This window comes from Rhinatrema bivittatum, chromosome 9, assembly GCF_901001135.1.
Source record: "Rhinatrema bivittatum chromosome 9, aRhiBiv1.1, whole genome shotgun sequence".
Classification (NCBI taxonomy): Eukaryota; Metazoa; Chordata; class Amphibia; order Gymnophiona; family Rhinatrematidae; genus Rhinatrema; species Rhinatrema bivittatum.
In genome coordinates, this window is record NC_042623.1 from 56,480,932 (window position 1) to 56,495,864 (window position 14,933).

Sequence of the window (14,933 nt, forward strand, 5' to 3'; positions counted from 1 at the left end):
TCACTAGTTCAGCCAAGGTTTCAGGCATCTCTCTGGCAGAGAGTTCATCCTGCAGGTGAGTGTTCAGTCCTTCAAAGAACAGCGTCTTCAGGCACCTTGGGTCCCAGGATAATTCAGATGCCAGTGTCTTGAATTCAATAGCGAAGTCAGCTAGGGTCTTGTTCCCTTGCTTAAGGTGAACCAAGGAAGATACTGCAATAGAATATCAGGCAGGGTCAATCAAAACTGACTTAAAACAGTTTGAGGAATCCTTCAATGTTGTGAAGGATAGGGTCCTTGCATTCCACAGCGAAGATGTCCAGGACAGGACTCATCCATCTAGGTATGCTAGGAGTATGTAGTATTCGCATAAGCTGTGGGGAAATGTCCAGGTTGTAATGCAAAGTGCATACAGCACTGATTAATGAAATCTCTGCATCTCCATACTTCTCCCGAGAAGCGGTTAGGATCTGCTAGAGGTACAGTCCATCTTGGCCGTCACCTCAGACGGTTGAGCCTCTTTACCTGAGGGTGGAAGGTGAGTTCATCTGTTTGTGTAGCAAATTAAATGCAGTGGTCAGTCCTTCCAGCGCAGTCTGCTATTCGGCGATCCGCTGGGCCAGGCCTGGAATGGCCTGCAACGCCGTGAAGTGAGCCGGATCCATGGAGTTGGCAATCTGTTGTTATTACGTGTGTTTTAGTGGATCCTTGGAGATGACCATGCCCCCGAGGAGGAGCCCCAAGAGGAGCCACAGCACTGGGCTAGATTCTAGATACAAAACATCGTGAATGAACTCTTTATTTATTCAGCTTGATGTAGCCAATAGGTAGCAGTGGTGAGTTGTAGTCTCAGGGACCTCGACAGAGGGAGCCCTTCTCCTATCGGTGATGTCAGGAGGTTCCGCAGCAGGACTGTGGATGAGACAGATGATAGGTTAGAGTACTCACTCGGTGTTAGCTGTTATGAATGCGATTCCACAAGATAGTTAGTCGATGCTACAGGCACTGAGGCAGGGAGAGCAGGCCCTTGAGGAGCAAGTACCTGATCCCTGAATGGCACCTGAAATAGAACAGAGGGCCCCCAAGGAGCAGTGGTCAATAAAGCTATGAAATCCGTTATCGCATAGTGGGCTAGATTTTAAAAGCCCTGCGCGTGTAAATCCTCCCGTATTTACGCGCGCAGGACACTCGCGTGCCGGCGCGCCTATTTTGCATGGACCGCCAGCGCGCACAAAGCCCCGGACTTACGTGTGTCCCGGGGCTTCATAAAGGGGCGGGAGGGGGAGTATCCGGGGGCATGTCCGGGTCAGGTCCCAGGGGCATGGCAACAGTTCGGGGAGCGGGCCGGGAGGGTGGTCCAGAGTCCCCCGGCACAGGCCAAAGTGCCGGGGATGCAAGGTGGTGCGCGCAAGTTACGCCTGCTTCAACTAATAAATCATCTTCATTCTACAATAGGTTTCACAATTAACTTCTTTTCTGCTATTCAGGCTGATCCAGTCCCAGCAAATAACTCATTCTTGGCCATATTTACTAAGTCACAATAAAATGTTGCTAAAAGTACTGTTTTAGCACAGGAGAAAACGTTGCTGGATTTACTAAACTGCAGTCACTGGACTACTTCAGTTTAATAAATCTGCAGAATGTATACTTGCATATGATGAGGCTCATTAGCACAGCTGCATTGGGCCTGATTTAAGCCTCAGGAAAAAAGACAATGAAGGTTTGCAATAATTGCAGATTTCACCCATTATTTCCAATGACAGCACAATAATATATTTTATCATTCATTAAATCGCTTTTACCATGATTAATGCTTCATCACAGCTTAGTAAATAAAACACTATATGAATGGGTCCTGCTTTTCTTACAGCAATGCAAGTTATGATCCATACATGCAAAAGAATAAAACCAGGACTGGATTAGCTTGATGAACAGAAATAGTCTCAGTTGGAAACACTTTCTACAAGAACATACCACATGTATAGACTACTTTAAACAAGGAAGGAAGTGAAAATTATGCATAAAAGTGAATTCTCCAGCACATTTCAACTTTACCATATTGGAAATTACCTGAACCTGATATTTTCATTAGGGTAAATTCTAGACCCATGGTTGGCCTTCACCCCATATTTGAATCTGATCAGCCTACTAAGGGTGTGCATTCATTTGCAATGTATTGGTAATTCGCAACATATAGGGCCATATTTGTTGTATTCGTGGGGAAGCGAAATATATCGTGATTCCCCATAAATACAATGAATTTTCACCGAATTATTCGGCCATCTAAAGGAGCAAATTTAAACAAATCCTCCACCCTCCTGACCCCCCAAGATTACCAAAACTCCCTGGTGGTCCAGCGGGGGTCCGGAACCATCTACTGCACTCACGCCGTCAGCTGCCAGTATTCAAAATGGCGCCGATAGCCTTTGACCTTACTATGTCACGGGGGCTACCGGTGCCATTGGTCAGCCCCTGTCACATGGTAGGAGCAATGGACGGCTGGCACCATCTTGTGCTCCTACCATGTGACAGGAGCTGACCAATGGCACGTGGTAGGAGCGCTGTTCTGACTTGAGTTGAAATATGTTAAAAATATACAAATTCTTTATCATTAACCAAATAATTCTGATATCTTTAAGTCAATCACTCTGAACTGAAATATAATTCAAGACATACCTGATTTGTTGAACGTTTCTTCTTCTGCAAAAATATTTTAGAACATGTAAGATTATTCATATTTACAATTGACTTTTTAATGATCTTCAATTTTCACTAATATTATAAAAGCAATAGCCAAAATATTTATACATGCAATGTGGTTATATTTATGCAATACTTATAATACTAAAAAAAATGAATCATACAGTGGATTCTATACAAGATAAATAGATATGAATACAATTATTGACAATGATAAATTAGAACCCTTTATAAAAAACACATTTACCTATTTATGTCATACATAAACTCATTCTTAATTATGCCCATTATCAGAATAAAATCAATAGGTATGGGATTACTAGGCAGGCATGATGGTTCACTAAGACTTAAGATATTTTATTTTAGAATGCAATATATTTATGATAAACAGTGAAAAATGTTTCTTCCTAAAACAGGCTTTCTAAAGATTTTCTTCGTGCTATTTTACAAGAAGTTAATCTGCCCAAGTGGACTACCAATATGCTTGCAAAAAATCATCAAATACATAAATTTATGTTGTTGAATAAACTTGTGATAGGTTGGCTAGATGAGTGACTAGAAAGATGAGCTTCACATGGAAAATAGAGTTTTAACTGCTTCCTTGAGCACTTTATTTTAAAACTTTTACAATCTGAAGGCTATGCTTCTGGACATAAGAATCTCTGGCCTGCCTCAGCAGAAACAAAGCATAAAAAGTCTTTTGATCCTTACCTCAGAGAATTAAGAAAGTCCAGGACTATTAGTGCAGCAATAGGGGTATGCATGAAAACTTTTCTTTTACTTCCATTTTTTCTTCTTTTGTTCATTTTGTTTTATAGTTTGTCATTTATGGTGCATTGTGGTTTATGTCATTTCCATTAAGGTCAATGGGGGAAGCAAGGGCTCAGATTTTTTACTACAAACATTGGGGGTTTCCATCTAAGCTTTTTGAAACTTGCAGGTAGTATCAGAAGCAGTGCAAGAGCATCCCAAGGCACTGAGAGAAAACGGCAAGGAAGCCAGAGCGGGAGGCATCAATTAACCAAGGCACAGAGAAAGGGCCCAAGGCAGAAAGAGCAGAGGCAAAAACATCCCAAGAAACCAAGGTGAAGGAAAGCAAGCAGAACCACTGACGTGAATACCCCCAAAGCATGAGAGAGGGCCAAGAACAAAATCAGCATCAGTAAACCATGTTCCAAAGCACCAAGGGAGGGGGCAAGGCAGCAGTAGTAGAAGCATGTGTATTTTGGGGGTTTTTTAGCAGCGACACAACTTCCAAAGATTGTTTTCTCCAGGAAGAATAGCGTGCACTAAAGAAATATTATAATACCTCGCACGTTAAAAATATAAATACAGTTTTTAGCTCAGGCTGTGATGTGAGAGAGGAAAAATGATATGAAGGTATGGTTTTCCTCCACACTGGTCACTGAAAGCTTGGTCCATACATACTGCAGTGGATTTACTTATCCTTTGTACTGATACCCAAGGCACTGAGAGGCATGGCAGAGGAAGCAGTGGTATCAACACCTAAGGAATTGAGCGAAGGAATTGTGCCTCAGATCCAGCTCAAGATGACGGCAGCTGCCATCCATGCACTCCAGCCCAAAGGCTGAAGATTCAGAGGCATCAACACCTGAAGGTACTGAATGAGTTCTTAGGCAGAGTTAAACGAAAGACAAGGCAACAAGAGAGCCCAGCACCAATTACCTTTCTCTCTGGTCAGTGCAGGAAATGTGACAACAGAAGACTGCCTCCCTAGTGCCACTCAAGCACTGAAGTCCTTCAAATTGAGCTTAGATCTGGTTTTAGGCCAGGAGTGGCCCACAAAAACATGTAGAGCAGGTATTTTCTTAGTTGGGTTATATGGGAATACAGCCCATAATGAATGGCATATTCCACTGAAATGCTAACTATCAGATAAGACTAATAGTCAGAAAGTACCATAAGGGAATTCGAAAATTACTTTGAAGACAAAGTTTAAGGCTGTGTGAAATTATTAGAGATAAACCGGTGGCGTTCAAGCCATCCACCCACTGGAGTCACCCCATGGTAGAGTCGTAGTTTTGGGATGGTGGATCCCTGTATCATGTGTAACCAATTTGGACACCCACAGCATTCATCAAGGGCCATGTGGCAGGAGGGTGGGCAAAAGGATAAAGCATCTTGAGCACTGCATCAGCATCCCAAGGCCACTGAGTGCAGCATCAATAGGAAAAGTGCTGAAGGGGAGGGGGATCCAGCGTAGAGATTGATTTCTCTTTTCAATGTATTTGCTGATGCTGTTCTTGTAGTAGGACACAGGGTCCTCAGCATGAAAGCTTGCCCAGCAAGCACCAAGAGAGGAGCAGGGCAGCATGAGCAGTGGGCGAGGGTTGGGGGACACCATAGTTATGGATCAACATTCCAAGGCATCTCGGGACCCAAAGGCACCAGAGAAAGAACAGATAGTACAGCTGAGGAAACAACACTCCAAAGCATGAAGTCAGGGGTAGCATATCATCACCTGTTACAGGTCTGGACTGTTGGAAGCTGTGACTTAACCTTAATGTTCAAAGTAAGTAGTTCAACAGAGGAGAATGCACAGCCACTTAATGATAAGTTCCAAAACCGTTTAGTATTTTTTGAGAAACAAAACATCTATACAAAACAAGAAAGCCTAGTCTCTTTAGAAGCTGCAGCTCAGTTGCAGGGCAGATCAGGAGGTAAAACTGAAAGCAGCAAACAGGGAGAGAGAGAGAGAGAGAGAGAGAAACAGGGTGTGTTTTATGACACCAAGCTCAGCCACCTTGTCCAATTGCAAGCCATAAGTGCTAAATGGGAGAAAGAGGGAAACAGTTTAATATTATCTTATTGGGTGCAATCATGGCATTAGTTCAATACACACTAACATACACAAGAAGCTATTCAGCTTGGAGAAGAGATGGCTGAGGGAGGAGATGATAGAGGTCTTTAAAATCATGAGAGATCTTGAAAGAATAGATGTGAATCAGTTATTTACACTTTCGGATAATTAGAAGGACCTAGAGAGCACTCCATGAAATTAGCAAGTAGCACATTGAAGACTAATTGGAGAAAATTATTTATCACTCAACGCACAATTAAGCTCTGGAATTTGTTGCCAGAGGATGTGGTTAGTGCAGTTAGTGTAGCTGGGTTTAGAAAAGGCTTGGATAAGTTCTTGGAGGAGAAGTCCATAACTGCTATTAATCAAGTTGACTTAGGGACTGGCCTCTGCTATTACTGGCAGCAGTAGCATGGGATCTTCTTGGTGTTTTGGGTACTTGCCAGGTTCTTGTGGCCTGGTTTGGGACTCTGTTGGAAACAGGATGCTGGGCTTGATGGACCCTTGGTCTGACCCAGCATGACAATTTCTTATGTTCTTAACCTTGTCCTCCCTTCATACTTTTAGGAATTGATGTTCAATCATGGAAAAGGAGACTTGTAGCCATTCTGAGGCTTGAACATGAGCCATTGATATTCGATGATGGTCATTAATTTTGCTATGTTTGTTTGAGCCAAAGTTCACTGTAGGTATTCAGAGGATTGATTGTGAATTAGTTTCTTTAGGTAGATTCATCCCTATCACCTACTCGCATTCAAAGAACAGAGGCCATAGTATCCCAAGGCACTGAGAGGGGCAAGGCAGCAGGAATAGTGGCATCAACACTCTAAGGCCAAGGCAGAAGGATGGAGGCAAAAACATTCCAAGGGAAAAAGAGAGGGCAGTGCTAAATTTCTGCCCATCCATTGGATGCAGCAAATGTGGCATACAGAAGACTGCCTACCTGGTACCACTCAGGGGCCCAGGTTTTCTGATTAAGGTTAAGGCTGTGAATGATGTTAGACTGGTAGCACCTTGCAGTTTCCCTGGGATCAGCTCTTCTCATCTATGCGTTGTTTGGCGTTACAGCCCAAATGGTGTTAAAATTCATGAAAGGCTCAATACCTGATAACACTTATAGCCTGTAACTACCAAAAGGGAATTTGAAAATAATTTTGAGCATATCTTATTGATTCTGCCTTCCAGGTATCAAATGGCCTATCCCACATACAGGAAGCAGCCAATTGTTCTACTTAAATAGTTAGCTAGGTGCTCAATTTAATATGTTATGCTGTATCTTGTCTCTAAGGCCAGCCTTAGACATTCTGTTATATGTAAAAAACCGATGTGATATACCATATCGAATGTCGGTATAGAAAAATTAAAAAATAAATAAATAAATAAATAAATAAATAAATAAATAAAATTCCTGTATAATTCTCCTATGCCCTTCTGTTCCTATGTGTTTTTTAAGACAGCAGACAGACTCAAATCAGTTTCACTGAAATCACTTGGCTGTCTAACCAAGCAGCAAGAACCCTTTCCATGGGTAAACATTTAAGCTTCTAGTGCAAGGTTTAGCAACCCTGTCATATTCCCCTCTCCTCAGAGTGCTGCCAGTAGCTTCTTTAGTGCTTTATTGATCCCTCCTTTTCCAGGAAAGGAAATCTGCATTGGTATACAATCTAGCTGCATAGCAGTCAAGGGATGTAGGACCAAATATCAGTGAGTTATTATGCCTTGGGTCTTTCATGTGATACAACCATTTTAAAACTGCATGGTCAATTAACATTGTCCAATTGGTTTCTAAGGAGAAAAAAAATGGAGAGTTTCTACAGCCTTGGGTTGCCTTTTCTCCCAAGTGTTTTTTTTGTCAGCAGCGCCTCCTTCCACCCCTCATTACCTTTAAGTGCATTCTTACCACCAGCCTGCGATCAGCTGTAACTAGAAACGGCTGATCGTTTTTGGTTTTTTTTTATTATTGTCTCAAACCCAAGAGTCAGGGCTGGCAGCAATTTTAGAAAAAGATCAGCTGTTGAAGGGCAGGCAGGAAGGAGATGCGTGGATAGCCACCTCAAGAGGAAGGAAAACTTGTTGAGAATATTTTCAGCTGAGATGTTCATGGTGTAAAGTTTGGCTTCCTCGCTGCGCTCCCTGCACCCTTGTTGTCACCTTGCCAGCAGCCAGGAGCTGCACTTAAGCTAGCATCTGCTTCCTGTGCTGCACGGGTGCAGTCTTGAGGTCTGAGATGCACATGGTTCATTCCGAAAGGCTTACACTTGTACAGCTTAGAAAGCTGACACAGTAATGAAGGGCTTGCTCTCTTGCTTCCTGCCTTTTCTCCACTTCCACTGTTCATTTGATTTTCTCAGTGTTGGAAATCTAGAGAATTTCTCTTCCAACACAGAAAAGGGGAATATTGGAAAATGAATTTTGAAAAAAAAAAAAAAAAGTCCTATTCAGGAATAGAAAAACCTCGCTGTAAACAATTATTCACCTAGCATGATGTGCGCTGATATAGGCAGACAACAAATATTTTAAATAAATAAAATTACATCTCTACACATATTTTAAACAACAACCAGAATCTAGATTTAATTTGTTCAAATTAGTGTACCCCTTGGAAAAAACTAGAAAGCTACCATTGACTTTTTAATGTCCAATGTTTTTCTTACAATAATTCCATTTTTTCTGCAAATATCACAGCATGGTTTTCTAACCATGGTATTGAAGATCCATTTTAAATGTAGTGTTGTGGTCTAACCACATGCAACATGCTATTCTAGCCAGATGATGGGTAGTCATTCTGATTGGGGAAAATGAAACTGGTTCTCCATAATCTTTTCTAGTGGTGCTTCTGATGAGGACAATTTTGCACAGCCATTTGCCCGGGTAACTACCAATATATCCAGATAAAAGGATTGTCTGAAAATTGCCCACCCAGCTAAAAGTAGGGGCAGGATTCAAGAGCATGCATGCTTTTAGCCTGGATAAGTAGAGGCATTCCCAGGGATGTTTTGGGAAAGATTAGGAAATAGTGCGCATACATGATATTTTCCAAGGCATGCCTTCTATTTCCCAGACAAATCTTACCTGCACAAAAAGCGGATGCAAAGTCTGCAGCACATTTGTACCTGTAGACAATTTTCAAAGGGAAAGTACACATAGAGTTTCCATTTAAAAAATGTGCACAGGGGGCCGGATTTTAAAAACCCTGCGTGCGTAAATCCGGCCAGATTTATGCGTGCAGGGCACTCGCGCGCCGGCGCGTCTATTTTGCATAGGCCACCGGCGCGTGCACAGCCCCGGGACGCGCGTAAGTCCCGGGGCTTCGTAAAAGGGGCGGGGAGGGGGCGTGTCCAGGGTCAGGGGGTGGTTCGGGGCAGTTCTGGGGACGTGGCGCCAGCCCGGGGGTGTGGCCAAGGCCTCCAGACCAGCCCCTGGGTTGGGTGATGGTGCGCCAGCAGCTAGCTGGCGCGCGCAGATTTACACCTGCTTTCGGCAGGCGTAAATCTGCCAACAAAGGTAGGGGGGTGGTTTAGATAGGGCCGGGGGGGTGGGTTAGGTAGGGGAAAGGAGGGGAAGGTGAGGGGAGGCGGAAGGAAAGTTCCCTCCGAGGCCGCTCCGATTTCGGAGCAGCCTCGGAGGGAACAGGCAGCGCGCGCCGGGCTTAGCGTGTGCAGGTTGCACAAATGTGCACCCCCTTGCACGCGCCGACCCCGGATTTTATAAGATACGCGCAGCTATGCACGTATCTTATAAAATCCAGCGTACTTTTGTTCGCGCCTGGTGCACGAACAAAAGTACGCACGCGCGTAAATTCATAAAATCTACCCCAAATATGAAGATGCAAAGTACCCATGGACTTTCCACCCAGACAGGCTGTTTTGAAAATTACCTTATGGCCACTAGTTGGCATATTGATAATAGAAAAGAATGGAACAGGTATTCTAAGGGAATCTTCCAGCAAGTGGAAGGTCAAATAGAGTGCAGAAGTGTTCTGTAGCATGTGCTATACTGTTAGCATGAGGAAATTGCTGGAAAAGAAAGTCCAGAAGGAAGACAGGGATATAAAAGCCATTTATTTCAGTGAAAGAGTGGTTCTTCCCCTAAAGGGAAATGTAAAACTGAGAGTAGAAAAATGGCTTCCTGTGAGGAATAGGCACTGGCAGTAGTTGAGAAGCTGAGGCGAGTTTGTGGTGCTTTCACAAGCCCTCAAATGATTCTGCTATGAAGGGAGTCAGATATGAAGAGAGTCTGGCAGAAGGAAAGTTGGTGAAGTAAAAAATTTGAAAAATTGAGATTACAGAAGGTAGAAGGAACTGTGTTGGAAGCCTAAGGGACCAGAAGAAGAGTACTGTGCCAGGTCATAGAGTCAACCTTGATCTGTTGTGAGTACCTGGGATTATTGAAAAGAAACTTTATGTTTGTTTCTGGAGCCACAGAGGATCTAGGAGGGTGAAGAGAAGATCTGTATAAAGACCACTTTCTTTTTCGTAGAGTGTTGATGATGATTTTTTGTGATCTGAACTATTTTCCTGCATTTTTTTCCCTGTATTTGACTGTGGATTTTTTTATATCCTGCTGAACTGGTTAATTTTGAAGTAAATTATTTTTTCTTTTCAAGCACAACTGAACATTGTGATTTTTCAAGGTATTCTTAGCCAAGTTTAGCCTTGCAGCTAAACCTGTCTTCAATTCACAGAACCCCAAAATAAATTCTACCACCCCAGCTGAGTGTACCCAGTGGCTCTCCAGGGCTGGGAAGGTAATCTTCAGCGAAGGTGGGGTTACACCTATTTCAGACTGTCATTATGCTAACTACTGGATATGTCAATTACTTCAAAAGGTGTATAGAGACTTGCTAAGGACAAGTCATATTTGGCTACTTGCTTTAGGGGGAAAAAGCCTCAGCAAATGTAGATCACTTGCAGTCTCACTCATGCATTTGACAGATCATAGGGTCACTATAAAATTTGCCTCAAATGATAAAGTAAACCTTTATTACTGAAGATGGCAGGTAATGTGCCCTGAGAAGGTCTAATGCATACCAAAGGATGTGCCTACCAAGTCTCAGAAGAACTAGAAGAGAAGTTTCACTAGATGTACATATTTACCCAAGAGAAAAAAGGAGACACCCTAAGGGCAAGAATAAGTCAGGGGAGGAAAATAAAACATGTAGATTTTATTTTCAAATCTGCATGCAGCGTTCTGCCCTCGTTCTGACATCCATAGATATTACAGGTGCAAACTACATGGGCACTTTGTACTTTTGTACCTCATGGACAATTAACAAGGGGAAACTACCCATTTGCTTTCCATACGAAAATTAGCCATAGGTAAAAAAAAAAAAAAATACCAGCATACTTTGCAGCAAAGTAGGTTGCTGAAAATTGCCCCCTAAGAGTACATGAAGCACTTCTCATTTAATTGTCCTTTGAGTGAAAATCAGATGGAAGCTACTTCAGGCACAATGGTTGTTATCTAGAACCAATGTAGTCTATAGGTACTTTTTACTCGCAGATTTGATTATCAAAATGATTTACAGCTACCAATAATTTCCCTGGTGGAATTTACTCACATACTTTCTAAAATTTATAAATATACACCTAAGTCCAATCCTTCCCTAGACTCCGCCCACTGGAATGCCTCTCCAATATAAGGAGGAAAAATGCACATAGAAAAGGTGTACACTCCCATTCTCCCCGTCCCCTCTGCATAATGGGCAGGCAATTAAAGAAAACAGCATTTATGTGGGTAAAATCTACTTTAGCTGTCTTTTTAAATTACCATAAATGTGACAGCTAGGAGCACAGTTTGGACCGATGTAAGCAGTAATGTGATAGGCTGCTGCCTAGAGGCCTTCAGAATTCAGAAGGGCTGAGAAAGGTTAGGTTAACCACTTACTATACAGTTACAAGGAAATGACTGTACCTGTCCCTGCAAACAATGGGCAGCTAGCTAGCTTTATCTACCAATGCAGTATCAATCCATTGCCTGTAAGGTTCAATATTGTTATGCTGTTAAAGGACAAAGAGCGCACCTGAAATCAGCTTATATTTGGTTTCTGATTAGCTATGGCCCTCCTAATATGTTATAATAACGAATATTGCATGATGTGAAACATTTTCTGAGATATGCATACGGGTGAGTTAAATGTTCAAAGTGCAGGAGTAGCCTAGTAGTTAGATCAACAGGCTGAGAATGACGAAAACCAAAGTTCAAATCCTTATGACACTTTGTGAGTTTGGGCAAGTCACTTCACCCTCTATTGCCTCAAGTACAAACATATTACACTCCTGGTCCTTAACTTGTAACAGTTAAAATGACTAATATCTTATCTGTACAAAACAGCTTAATCACATATAAAGACAATAGCTCTTTACATATGAAGCTAATTAATTTTTATTTCAAACACTTCTAAGAGGATCATCATATTCAAAGGCACATTATATATAATGCTGTAGGCTTCAAGCAATAGTGCACTATTTTAGAGCCTGAAATATAATCATAACTTTTTTCAAATTGCGTTTGTACATTTTTACCTTTACAATTAAAATTAAATGAACGTGGCAACTTAGCTTTTGCTACAACTTCACTGAATACAGCCCAGATCCTGACATAGTCCATGCTTCGGAATGCCTTGGGATTCCTGCGTCAGCCACATAAGTATTCAGTGAAGCTATAATGAAAGCTAAGTTGCCACACTCATTTAATTATAATTGCAAAAATAAAAACATACACAGAAAATATGACTACAGTTATGGACCTATGGTTATATGTAGGGCTCTAAAATAGCGCACTCTCACTTGCAGCCTGCACCATTATAATGTGCCTTTCAATATGATGGTCCTCCAGCTGTGTTTGAAATAAAAATTAATTTGTTTCATGTGCAAAAGAGCTATTGTCTTTATATATGACTAGGCTGTTTTCTTCAGAAAGGAGATCAGTTATCTCAAATACAAACATACATTATAAACCCTCTGGTGAAAGGGAAATACCTTCAGTATCTGAATGTAATCTGTTTTGAAGTAGATGACCAGTCACAAAAAGGCAGAATAAATAACAAAACTAAATGAAACAACAAAGAAAATATAAAATAGATCAGTGAATAATATTTTTCTTTTTACCTTTATGAGGAGAAACAGTAGTAGATCCTTTAAAAAAATGCACATATTGTTAGAATTATTTAAGATTATTGTATGAAAGACACACTGTTTATGATCCTGCTCATGACAGCTGACAGGACTAAAAGCAGCTCATTTTCTGCCTACAGTACAACATAAAAAATAAAAAAATACTGGAAGGAATTAAAAATAAATGGATTTTAAGCAGACAATGTTCAAAGGAAGGATATGGCATTATGGCAACACTTTGCTGTCTACTTGATGAAGAGCATGTAATTAGGTTTAATTAAACAAATAAATAAATACATAAAGGGAGTTAAGCCCAGCAACTGAGGTAGATATTCAGTGAGCCAGCGAGAGGTAAAGTCTGTTATTTATTTATTTAGTTATTTATTTGATGGTTTTAAATATTTATTACACACTTATATTTGCAAATTCTAAGCAACGTACAAATCCCAAAAGGGAAACATAAAATCATAACATCAAATACAAACAATTAAAATTAAAAACAAAAAGTCATTATAACCAGCACTCTCAATAATACTATCCCAACATCTAACATAATATAATAACATTTCAGCAAGTAATAAAATACAATAAAAATCAAAATTACAATCCAAACAATACTTTCAAACTACCAACATCATATCACACTACTCATCAATAAAACTTCACCTAGATATTCAGTGACACTTAGCTGGAAGGCTCTGCCACTGAATATAGTTATCTAGGTAACTTTAGGACAGTGATTTCTCCAACTGGACTTACCCTTTGAAGTTTATCCAGGAAGCACTGAATAACAACCTCTGAGTAGCTACCTGGATACATTGCCAAGGTTGAAAAATGTCCTTCTCAAAGCATTTAAAAATTGTTGTGTTCCGCGGTCGTGGGGTGCCACGACCGCGGCCCCCTACCTCAGCCGCGGCGTTCCTGTACCGCGGGAGCCCTGGGGGAGGACTCCGATCCTGGCCGTTGCTCCCGCACGACCTCCCGAGCTGCCCGCTGCAGGGGGAGCTGTCCTGCTCCCCCCTCGCGGCGTCCAGCAGCGTCTCCTCCACGGGACAAAATCAAAGATGGCCACCACCATCTTTAGGCATTAGGCCGCGCCTCCTCATTAGACTTAAAGGGACATGATCCCTTTAAACCAGGCTCAGCTGTTTCCTATGAGCTGGAGCAGAGGAAGAATAAAGGGAGACTCCTTCTGCTCATTCCTCGACTTGGCAACATCCTATGTTGATCAGGTCTGCTTGCTTCGGTGAGTTCCAGTGTCTTGATTCCTGTTCCTGCTTCGTCTTGGTGTTTCTGGTTCCTGACTTTGGACTGGCTTACGGTGATTCTCTGGTTCCTGACTTCGGCTTGGCAAGTGGTGATTCTCTGGCATATGACTTCGGACTGGTGAGCGACGACCCTCTGGCACCCGACCTCGGATTCCTTCACGACTTCCGTCTCCAAGGGCCCACTTAAGTCCCAGCGGCCCGGGTCCCTACGGACTCCTCCCGGGGGGACCGCGGGCTTCCAGGGTGAAGCTCCAGTCAGCCCTTGCACCATCTCCTGACCTCTCAAAGGTCCACATAAGTCCCAGCGGTCTGGGTCCCTACGGGCTCCTCCTGGGGGGACCACAGACTTCCAGGGGTGAAGACTCAGTTCCTCTTCTCGTCTCTTCATCCGCTTCCGCAGTCACCTCGGTCTCCAGTGCCAGGGGTCAGCTGGTCCGGCCTCCTGCTCTGCCTCGCCACCCGACGAGAGAACCTACAGACTCTCCGAAAGGTATACCATCCTCCCGTCGGCCAAGGGTTCACAACCTGAGCATAACAAAAATATGCAGTCTTTCACAGCACATGTAATTTTAGTTGGATTAAAAATGAGATGTTTCCAGGGAGAAGGATGTTTAGGTTGTTGGAGTAAATCACAGGCGTGCCCTTGGATTTTCAAATGTATAAGCGTTGCAGTATAAGAAGTCAGAACAATAACAGCAGAGCCTTTAATGTTGAATAATGCCAAACCACAAAGGGGTATCAATGTTTCTGTAATATGTAGGAATTGTTTTTTTCAGTCTGTAAATAGAGCTGTGGCCATTTTCTTTCTACTTATGCCTTCTTCTAAATGCATTATTCTCTAGGAAAGGGAAAAGAAAGGAGCTTGGGGAATAGGGAGTGAGCTGAAGGAATGAGAGAGTGAAAAGCTGGTAGAACAACCTATTATGCTCAAATTATGTACTGTATGTAATTACTCATACTAAAAATCTCATTCCATAATAGATATAACACAACTCACTACAACAACTGGCAGTTGGTTTTATCTATTTATACAGTGTCAGTCCATTGCCT

The 14,933-nt window shown here is 42.2% G+C and overlaps 1 long non-coding RNA gene across 1 annotated transcript in view; it reads right to left on the reverse strand.

Moving 5' to 3' along the window:
• The window catches only part of LOC115098930, a 66,024-nt gene extending 63,342 nt beyond the window's left edge, over positions 1 to 2,682 (reverse strand). The window contains exon 1 of the long non-coding RNA XR_003858642.1: positions 2,656 to 2,682. This is a non-coding gene — a long non-coding RNA (uncharacterized LOC115098930). The remainder of the gene's footprint in view (positions 1 to 2,655) is intronic.
• Between the last annotated feature and the right edge of the window lie 12,251 nt (positions 2,683 to 14,933).